Source organism: Taudactylus pleione, unplaced genomic scaffold (genome assembly GCF_031769625.1).
Source record: "Taudactylus pleione unplaced genomic scaffold, aTauple2 ptg000541l, whole genome shotgun sequence".
Classification (NCBI taxonomy): Eukaryota; Metazoa; Chordata; class Amphibia; order Anura; family Myobatrachidae; genus Taudactylus; species Taudactylus pleione.
In genome coordinates this window covers 5,174,592-5,185,694 of record NW_028284943.1, presented here as the reverse complement: position 1 = coordinate 5,185,694, position 11,103 = coordinate 5,174,592, and positions in this window count along the sequence as shown.

The following is an 11,103-nucleotide window of genomic DNA, read 5'->3' as shown; positions in this document are numbered from 1 at the left end:
GAAAGATTACTAAGTGACCATGCTACTAATGAAATTATTTAATTCAAAAACTAAACACATAATAAACAATATAAAAAAAAAAACAATTAAGTGCCAAAATAGAATTACATACTGGGATATCACATCTGAACACATCAAATAACACATGCAATATAGGAAACTGGTTCCAGTGTCTGTTCTGTATAATCTATAAGCTACATGGTCAATCATTTACAGGAATTCAAACCAGATAATTAATGTCCCCGTTATAAACAATGTTCCATATGGAAAAGATGGCTGGTGTAATGCAGGTGTAAAATCCAGATCTCCACATATCAATCACCACTTCAAAAGCAGGAAAAGATCACAATAAATAAGAGTATTATGGACTCAAAAAAGTGTCACATAGATTCTGCTCCAAATGCAGCAGTATATAATATAAGTGGGCCTGATTCAGAGATGAACGCAATGGTGATTATGTACAGTACACAGATCGAGTGATTGTTTGTTATTGCGCATGCGAATAAGCCGTAATACAAAACTTTATTGACATGCTTATATTAATATATTTTTTTTGCCTTGGCTCTTCCCTTCTACTTCCTACCCATCCCTTTCCTGACTACTCCCAACCCATCCCTCTCCTGACTACTCCCTACCCATCCCTCTTATGACTACTCCCTACCCATCCCTCTCCTGACTACTCCCTACCCATCCCTCTCCTGACCAGGGCTGGCAACAGAAATCATGGGGCCTGGGGAACCACTGAGCCCCCACAGTGTCCCTTCATACCCCACACTTACCTAATTCTATGTTTGCTTGCCACGGCGCCTCTTCTTGGGTGTCTTCTCTTTGGGTCAGTGCCACTCCTGAGCTCGCCAAGTGCCGGATCCTGCTGCTACTTGATTCTTGACTGACTTAACCTAAGCAACATGGGGGCTGGTATTAGCGCCTTTGCATAAGCATACTTTTTATATGTATAATATATATATACACAGTTCCAATGATTGGCACTCCCGTATATATGTAATTCCTGCCTGGGTGCCAGCCCAAGAAACAACAAGTACATATATCAGAACAAGCGGTACTCCTAGGTCAGCGTTAACTGACAGTCAAAAAGCCATACATGTGAACCGACGTTTCTGGTTTTGATTAACCCTTTTTTTCCTTAACCCTTGTTCCTTGAAAAAGGGTTCATTAAAACCTGAAAAAAACCTGCTTGGAGCTTCCTGGGCAACTTCTGCTGGCTCCTTCTCCTGACTGCTGCTGCTGGGCGGGACTGGAGAGGCAAAGCACTGTGGTGGGGGCAGAGCTACTGCCTGATGACTCATCTGATCTTTCAGCCAGTGATCTGATGAGACAGTTCTACTTAAGACTCCTCGGATCACTGGCCCGAGAGATCGAGTAGTCATCAGGCAGCAGCCCCGCCCCTACCACAGTGCACTACTGAGCTTCTCAAAGCCCCAACTGCCAGCAGAAGTGACTGAGTGATACAGACCAGCCGGCCCTTCTACTATGTATATATGCAGCTTGCGGGCTCGCTGCAGTTAAGTTCTACTTGCTGGGTAGCAGATTGTGCTGTAGTGATCAGCAGGGGCTCCGTACATGCCTGCACTCAGGGGCACCGAGAGGGGGGGATACAAATTACGAAGGCCCGGGCTTCCTGAGGGGCCCGGGTCTGACGCCACCACCCCCTCCCTCACACCAGCCCAGCACACAGCGTATGCTGAGCTGCAATGTGAGACTACTCGTGGCTGCTGAGCAGCCACAGCAGTCTCATATGCCTGTGGGCATGGAGCGATCACACTGATTGCGCCCCCCCCAGCTTTGCGCCGGGCTGAGGAGGCTCAGAGCACTCCCCTCACCAACGCGCAGTGCCTCGGCATTGAAAATCGTTTTTGTTTTTTTCGCAAAGGGGGTGTGGCCACACCTCCCACCATTAGGCCACACCCCCTGTTACCTGGGCCCGTCACAGCTCTTGGCGGGCCTGCCTGCACCCTGCTGATCACTGCAGCAGCAGCGCAGGCAGCGGTACTCTCCGGGTCCCCTAGGATCTTGGAGCCCAGTACAGTTGTACCCTTGGGTCCCCCCTGTTGCCGGGCCTGCTCCTGACTACTCCATACCCATCCCTCTCCTGACTGCTCCTTACCCATCCCTCTCCCGACTACTCCTTACCCATCCCTCTCCTGACTACTCCTTACCCGTCCCTCTCCTGACTAGTCCCTACCCGTCCCTCTCCTGACTACTCCCTACTCATCCCTCTCCTTATTACTATCTACCCATCCCTCTCCTGACTACTCCCTGGGGATGGGATGCAACCATGCAGATTTTGCGGTTACACCTTCGAAAATGAAGTTTTTGAAATTTGGCCGCATACCGCATATGCACCAAGCTGCGGAAAGCCTTACAATCCAGGGCATGGATGCAGTGGGCTTTTATTCACACTTCCCGCTGAGAGGGTTCCAATTGGATCCATCACAGCACACCCCAAGGCATGTGCCTCATTGAACGCATATGCAGAAGGACTTCTGGGTCCCAGTCCTAGACCATGGTCACAACCTGGGATCACCATTGCAATGTAGGACGACATCGGCCAGCTGAGTAAAACTCAGCTTCAGTGGCATATCTATAATGGGTGCAGTACACAGGCCCCCGGGTCCAGGGGGACCCCGCGCCGCACACCCTGCACCCATATTTTTTTTACTTACCTGTCCATGGTCCCGCGTCGGGTGTCACTGCTGCTCAGAACACCGGAAAACTAGAGTGTGCACGGAGTCTACTGCACAGGCACAGAACGTCAGAAAATGGCCACCGCCGCCAATGCTCCGGTGGCTGGCCAGCCTCATCAGTCAGCTGCCACCGGGGAGAGAGGAGGGGGCCCCACATGGGGAGTGCACACGGGCCCCATCCTCTCTTAAAACTCCCCTACTCAGCTTACTCAAGCTGGCACGGCTTGTGAGGCCAGGACTCTGCATCCATGGATGCAGGTCCTGGCTTTGCCATGCCTGGAAAATGGCAGCTTGTCAATTTGGCAGAGGCATCTGGGGGCTTGTGCATGATAACATGTGCAGAAAGGGTCCTGCACACACGCAGATTCCCGATAATCGTGAATCTGCGTTTAGTACTGCACTGCTGAATCAGGCCCAGAGAACATTAGGCAAAAGCTATGCTTATATTGGGCTAATACCTACAATGGCTTAACAGCAAACACTCCATATATAATTAAATTGATTGGAGTTGGGGCCGTGAGTGCTGACGGGCAATGGGGTTTGGGTGGAGTTGGGCCCGTGGGTGCTGATGGGGATTGGTGGTGGGCATCAGCAATGATGTATTGTGCTGCCCATAATCTTTCTCACCCAGAGCTGCCAATCAGGAGGGTGGGACAAAGTAAAATGATGGGGGGTGCCAATGGAAGCACCACTATTCAGGACTCACAACTCTGCATTCTGTATTTTGAGGAGGGCTCTCAATTTCTATAGGGTGTGTAGTACTTCCTGTGCACATGCTGTGACCCCCCCTGCCGAGTTCCACCCCCACTCTGTGCTCATTTTACTATCTGAACAATGCTGATCTACAACTGCTTCCTATAGTTCATCGCTGTATTGCTGTCTCCGTTCCCTCCATTAAGTGTGTATGTATCCATGCCCCCACCCCACACAGGCCCCAGTGTGTATGTCCACATGCCCCAACCAGGCCCCAGTGTCTAGTGTGTATGTTTTAATGTCCCCCCTGACCCCATGGTGTGTGCCTCCAAGCCCCACCCCCAGTGTGTATTCCTCAATATTCCTCTCCCAGGCCTCAGTGTGTGTGTCACTATGTCCCTGCCCCCCAGACCCTAGTGTGTATAACTACATGTACCCTCCAGTCCCCAATATGTATGTATCCTTTATTTTTCCTCTTGCCCTGCACCTCACAAATCACTATTCCTCTTGCACCTCCTCCAACCTCATTTCTTCTTCCACTACTACCTTCTTCACCCTTACATTCCTCATCTTTCGCTAAAGGCGGAGGAATCCTACTGGCTGCCAATCAGAAGTGACATGGTGAAACCTGAGGATGGTAGGTTCCTGGTTTAAATACTGCACAGATCATTAAACATCAGAGATTTGCGTAATTATCAGATTTATGTAAATCTTTGCATCATACACTATTAGGGGCAGATGTATGAAGCTCTGGGAAGTGATAAAGTGGAAAGTGATAAACGACCAACCAATCAGCTCCCAACTGTCATTTTTCAAACACAGCCTGTAACATGACAGTTAGGAGCTGAGTGACTAGTCGTTTATCACTCTCCAGTTTATCACTTTCCAGAGCTTCACACATCTGCCCCATGTTACTTCCGCCTTCATACCAGCTCCTATCAATGTGAGAGACTAGAGGTAGTTAGAGTGACACCAGCCTCATAATCCTGAGGTGTGTTTAAGCCATAGAAGTAAACTGGAGCTATTTGTGTGCATAGGGAGTGGCACTGATTTTGCGTTGGATGGATCTCTTTTCATGGATGCAAATGGCTATTTTGAGCATATAGCACATGGACAGAAGTCATTTTATGCATTTTTGAGTATCTTTGGCCATTTCTGATTTGGATGGATTTTGGTAAAATCTATGTTTTCATGAAATGGGCAATTCAGAGTGGGAACTGGGCAGCAACAATGTGATCACACTGAACTATTCTGTCTTATGAGAGTGTCATGGGAATGTACTAGGACTGCAGTTTGTATCCCATGCTACTTGCACATGCAGAGTCGTGCGGACAGATCTTTTGGACTTAGCATGAGGCTGGTGAAAGTGCGCAGTCTCACTGTGATAGTATGCTAATCCACTGCAATCGCAATGCCGCACAACATAAGGGCGCCCACCTTACCTTACACACATCCGTACTCCTTAGCAAAACTGCAAAATCTTCAGTACAATCGAGTACCATCGCAGCCTCACGCACACTTGCACAAGCTCTGAACTTACTCAGGAATTTCTAACTTTATGAGTACACAAGCTGCGTATGGCATCGCAGTGGCTAATTTATGCACGCCCCTGCAATGGCATTCAAAAGCACTGGCACGCCTGCGTTTCCCCAACCACCCACCGTCATCTCCCAGAAATGGCCCTTCCTGTCAACCACTCTGCGATAGGTCTGCGTAGTCACTGCGATCGCAGTCCCAATCTCAGTGGCCGGTTTGCGCATGCGCACTGCGATTGGTAATGAATCAAGCCCTAAAAGCTTGCATTTAGAAGTGTTAAAATACCTCTCTTTTGAAGAAGACCCATAAGGAATTAGATTTTTGGGGTTCTCAGAAATTGGTTCGTACAGTAAGATGAACATAATTAAAATGAATATTCTCCAGTGGTTACCCTATTTGTTCCAAACATTGCCTGTGAGGATTTTTCTTGGGTTCTTATCGGTTCTGTATCATGCTATCCACCAAATCCCAGATTCAAGCATTCCATATTATTTAGAGGGTGGTAAACAACTCCCAAAGATATCTACCTATCACCAAGCAATACCTTTATGTAGGGTCCTTGATTGCATGAGAGGGGGGAGGTGGGAAACAGTGGGTGGATATTGAGAATCTGGCCCTGATTCAGAGCCGGACGCAAGTGGCCGATCGCTCGTCCGCCGTACGAGCGGAAATATTTAAATCCAAGCGCTCGCTCGTATGTTCGCTGGTAGCTAACCTTCCGCCCCATATTCTCCCAACCCCTCCTCTAGCTAGCGAACGTACAAAATAGCGAGCGTCCGTCTCCTCTTTGGTTGCAGTGAGCGCTCGCACAAGTCAATTCCGGAAGTGGCCCTGTAAGTTTCGATTGCCTGCTATTTCATTCTGCAAACATACTTGAATCGATTATTGGCAATCACTATATTAATTACCTTAATTGTTTGTTTCCCATGTTTGCAATCCTGATTTTTTTTTCAGTGTCAATAAACTTTATTCTTGTTAGTGCGTGTCATTTCTTCCGCAGAATATGTACGGTTTGACCAAGGGGATGGTTTTTCTAATGTAAAAGTTTGTTTGAATGCTACTAATGTTTTTTTTTTTTTATATGCAGATTTTCCTTTTTTTTTTTTTTTATTTAAATTAGCTTACGCATGTCACTGCATCAAGCCTATCATAACTCACATTATATTTGTGAGGGTGTAGGTCACATGACTCATACACTAACCGATAGAATTGTTCCTGTTCATTTACAAAGTACATTAGCCAATCAAAATTTTTCTAGGACCTTTATTAAAACTGGTTTGTGTACAAAAAATCATTGCCATCATGAGAGCCAACGCTTTCTGTAGGCGGTAGCTAATGCTGCTAGTGGAGGTCATGGATGAGCGCATTACTGACCATCCGCTCCCCATCACCAATCAATAAAAGCGTAGGGCCTACGCGGAGGTGCGCCGCCGCCTGCATTCCCTCGGCTATCGCCGTAATATCGGCCAGTTGGAACGCAGGTGGTCGGATCTGAGGCGCCGATCACAACGCCTGCTGGCCCTTTTGCGGCGCCGGATTGGCCAAAGTAAGTGTTTCTGTGTCTGTTTTTTTTTTTTTATCATACCTGCATGTGCTTGCTTACAGTATATCCCTGTTTTTATTATTTTGGTCATACCTGCGTGTGCTTGTTTACAGTATATCCCTGTTTTTATTATTTTGGTCATACCTGCGTGTGCTTGTTTACAGTATATCCCTGTTTTTATTATTTTATCCCAAAATTTCAAAAAAATAAAAAAAATGTAATTAAAAATGTTTTTCTCCATCATTTGGAGGCAGAGCGGTTAGTCAGATGGCACCGACGTGTGGCTCGTCCCCTATCCCCCAATCCCACCCAAACATCCCCTGCCCACTCTTCCCCAAATTCCCCCTCCACCCCAGACCTTGCCATCCTTCAGTCCCCTCTCTCTCCTCACTTGACCATCCCTCCAACTTCCCCCTCCCCTCAAAACCCACCTCACTTTTCCACACCCTCCACTCCCTCAGCCATAACCCCTCCTCTTTCACTTACCCACTGGTCCACCTCAGATGAGGAGGATTTCGTGGCTCCAGGACCAGTCCGCAGTGTGGCTGGTATGTTTACATTGTAAACTATGTGTTTTTTTTTGTTTTTGTTTTTTATTGTGTAAATTAATTTGTTTGATGTTGTTCTTTTGCCTGTGCAGTTCAAAATAGTAAAGTAGTTCAAATGTTTTTTATATATATCTTTGTGAAACAATGTCAAGGATGTTTTCACCTTACACATATGACACATGTCCAAACACTCCCATTTGTGTCTTTCTTGTTTACGGTGCCAACAAATGTCGTAGTTTTGCTTAGGTTTAAGACATGTTTTTTTTAGTTTATTTCTACTTTTCGGCCCCTTATTTTTTGAAAATCTTTTCGTTTGGCATTCCTTTTTTTTTGGACATGTTTTTGTAACTGATGTTTGTTTTTGTTATAGCCTGAATTTTTTGTGGGTTTGAACATGAAGGTGTAATTTTTTACCTAAATGAAGGTGTCATTTTATTAACCCACACATTTTTTTTCACCACAGAGGCCCAGAGGCATAACGAAGCCATTGCAGGAGGATTGGGGGAACTCCGGGGCCATGCAATTGGCATGCTGGTGGCCTTGGACCACCTTTTGGCGATCCTGCGCCAATAATTTTTGGGATTTTGAAAAAAATAAAAAATAAAAAGTTTATTTTGATTTATTTAAGTCTCATTCCTTGTCTGTAAATCTTAGATTGTTGAACCTTACATAAGTCTACTATTTGTCCCTGTGTATTTAAGTAATGTCAATTTGTTTGTAGAAAGGTCAAGTAAGTATGTAAGCTTGCACATTAAACACATAACAATACCAATAGATTTTTAGACTTAACGTCAAAAATAGATTAAATATTTTTGGTGGTAATGTAAAAAATAAAGCAACCTGCTTAGGCCTAGAATTGTAAACATACTGATTCACCATAATACCTTTGTTGTTTGTTTTTAGCCACAAAGCAGGGTACAAAAGTTTAGAAATTAAGAAATTACAGTATTAGGCATTAAGCATGTTTGCATTTTTTGGAGCAGGTTTCACTTGTTTGTAATTATGTAGGAAATGGTTGTTTAATGAAAATAATACATTTATTGCACACAAATAATAAACACCAAGTGAATTGTCAAAACAAAATCACACAGTTTAAACACACACAAAAGACCAAAAAATTCCAAAATCCCCCCCTAAAAAAAAATCAAGAACTTTGAAGAAGTAGCATGCCAACATGAATCCACAAATGAGGAGAAGAAATCATTGTTCCCGAAGTTATATCCAATGTGTCCACATAAAGTCATTTGTGTTGATCAGGTAGTATGCATGGATTTTTATGGTCATTTTAGGGAATAAAACAAAAACAAAATTTAAAAAAAGTTAAAAGTGTACATTAAAATAAAACATGTCTACATTGTGTCAATTAAAGAACTTTGTGGAAATAATTACCTACAAAATCTGGCAACAATTTGATGACGTATGGCCCCCCCACATACTGACCTCTGACCAACCTCGGGGGGGCCGTCCCCAGGCAAGGCATCCTCTGGCTGCATTGGGACACCACTCCTTATGGCGATGTTGTGAAATATCCCACACAGGACCACAATTTTGGAAACCATAGCCGGCAAATACATGAGGTCGCCACCAGAGCGGTGGAGGCATCTGAATCGGCCTTTTAAAAGGCCGATACAGCGCTCCACCACCTGCCTGGTGGCTGTAAGTGCGGAATTATACTGACTTTGTGGCCCTGGTGTGGGAATCAAATAAGGAGTTAGCAGCCAGAGCGTGCAAGGGTAACCACTGTCTCCTGTGAAAATCTGGGAAACAAGAAAGACTTTCACAACATTGGGCACTGCTTCATATAGCAGCAGAAAAAGGTCAATATATAAGTCACCAAATTACAAATACAATCATAAACGTATAAAAAATTACCTTCCAAATCCGCGCTAATGAGATGTTCTGGATAATGATCCTTTTTCACAGATTCCAAACGTATTTCAATGAGTCCATATGCAAAAACATTGAAAAAGAGAGAAAAACGTTCTTTTGTCATACAGTAAATGTCATAAATGTTGTACACCTCAGGTGTCAGAAACGGATGGAGAGGTGATATTAGTCCCAACCCAGGACAGAAGTAGATCTTGAGAAAGTATCCAAACAGTCCATTCAGATGCACCCCCACTGTGATAAGACCAAATGGTGCTTACATGTAAGCTTACATGAATAGTGTAGGATACAGGTACGTAGCAGTTTCTTTTTATGGTCCTCGTTCACAATCACAAATCCACAGGTTTCTCACATGGATCGAGTCCACAAGGCCCAGAAAAAAATAATAATGGGACCAGACAGTCACAAAGAGTAACTAATATTCCATAGGTTTATTTGGGAAAATATTAAAAACACATGATAGACATACCCTATGTGCAACACACAGACCTACAGCGAAAGATGGATCCCGGGAATAATGCTGGGTAAGTATAGTGGAACACACAAGGTAAAAAACAGACACTGGGATGCGTTTCAATGCTCTGTGGCGTCTTTATCAACTTAAGTGTCAGAAAAATTAAGCATGTGTAATCATACGGCCGCCATCTTGATTAGAGGACTACCTCTTGATTAGAGGTAGTCCTCTAAACAAGATGACAGCCGCATGATTACACATGCTTCATTTTTCTGACAATTAAGTTGATAAAGATGCCGCAGAGCGTCGAAACGCGTCCCAGTGTCTGTTTTTTACCTCCTGTGAAAATATAAAAAACAACATCAGGACCATTGTATACCAAGCTTTGCAATGGTTTCAACAGAAGGTGTCAACTTACCCAGAAGCCACGCATCACCAGCTTGTAGGTTGTTTAATTTGTGCCAAATCCCTGATTGCTGGATGACGAAGGAATCATGTGCACTGCCTGGGAATTTGGCATTCAGGGACAGGATCTGGAGGGAGGCATCACATACCACCATTACATTCATCGAATGAAAGTGTTTTCAGTTCCTAAATATTGCCTCCAGCATTGCTGGAGGCGGAAGTGGTATGTGAGTGCCATCCACAACCCCTATGATGTGTGGGAAGCCAGAAATTTGGTAAAATTTATCCTTCACCACATTAAGGGAACCCATATCCAATGGCATTTTAATAAAATGATGGAGGTGTTTAAATAGTGCATCCATCACTGCCCTCAGGATTCTTGAAAAGAAGGATTGGGAGATTCCTGTGACTATTCCCACTGTGGTTTGAAAGGATCCTGAGGCACAAAAATGTAACACCGACATTAATTGCGTAAGTGGTGGTATTGCTGTAGGACTGTCAATTTGCTGTTCAAGATCACTCTCTATTAATGAGAGAGTGTCTATGATGATTTTTGGAGGCAGACGGTAGCGCCTTAACACCTCATCATCCGGCATTCCAAAAAGGGTGACACGTGTTCTATATATCTGGGGCCTTTCATGCTTACGAGGCCTACGCCTGGGATGAGGTTGAGGTTGGTCGGGTTCTGGAACCATGGCCAAGAGAATATGACCAACATCAACCTGAAATGTTAAGCAAGGTAGTTATTGTTTTAGACAAATGTGTTAAGAAAAATATACTTATCTTTTCAAAGAAAACCAAAGAATCTTACAGGCCTGGGTAGTGTCATGTGAAAATCCACCTACATTTCAAAAGGAGAAAATATTGCTAATATTAATTTTATCAACTAGGAATTAAACCAAATATAGTTTTCTAAAATTTAGAGAAGGGAGCACACATTATTTTGCAAAATAGTACGCTACATTTAGACTTAAGACATGATTTTACACAGAACAAGCACACATTAGTTCGCAAAATAGTACGCTACATTTAGACTTAAGACATGATTTTACACAGAACAAGCACACATTAGTTCGCAAAATAGTACGCTACATTTAGACTTAAGACATGACTTTACACAGAACAAGCACACATTAGTTCGCAAAATAGTACGCTACAATTAGACTTAAGACATGATTTTACACAGAACAAGCACACATTACTTAGCGAAACATATGCTAAGACCAACACATCTAATTTGTTAATTAATAAAACCAAAAACACTTACCAAAAACAAACAAATATCATAAAGTTATAAAAGGTCACTTGGGTTCCAGCCAAAATAACTGTAAA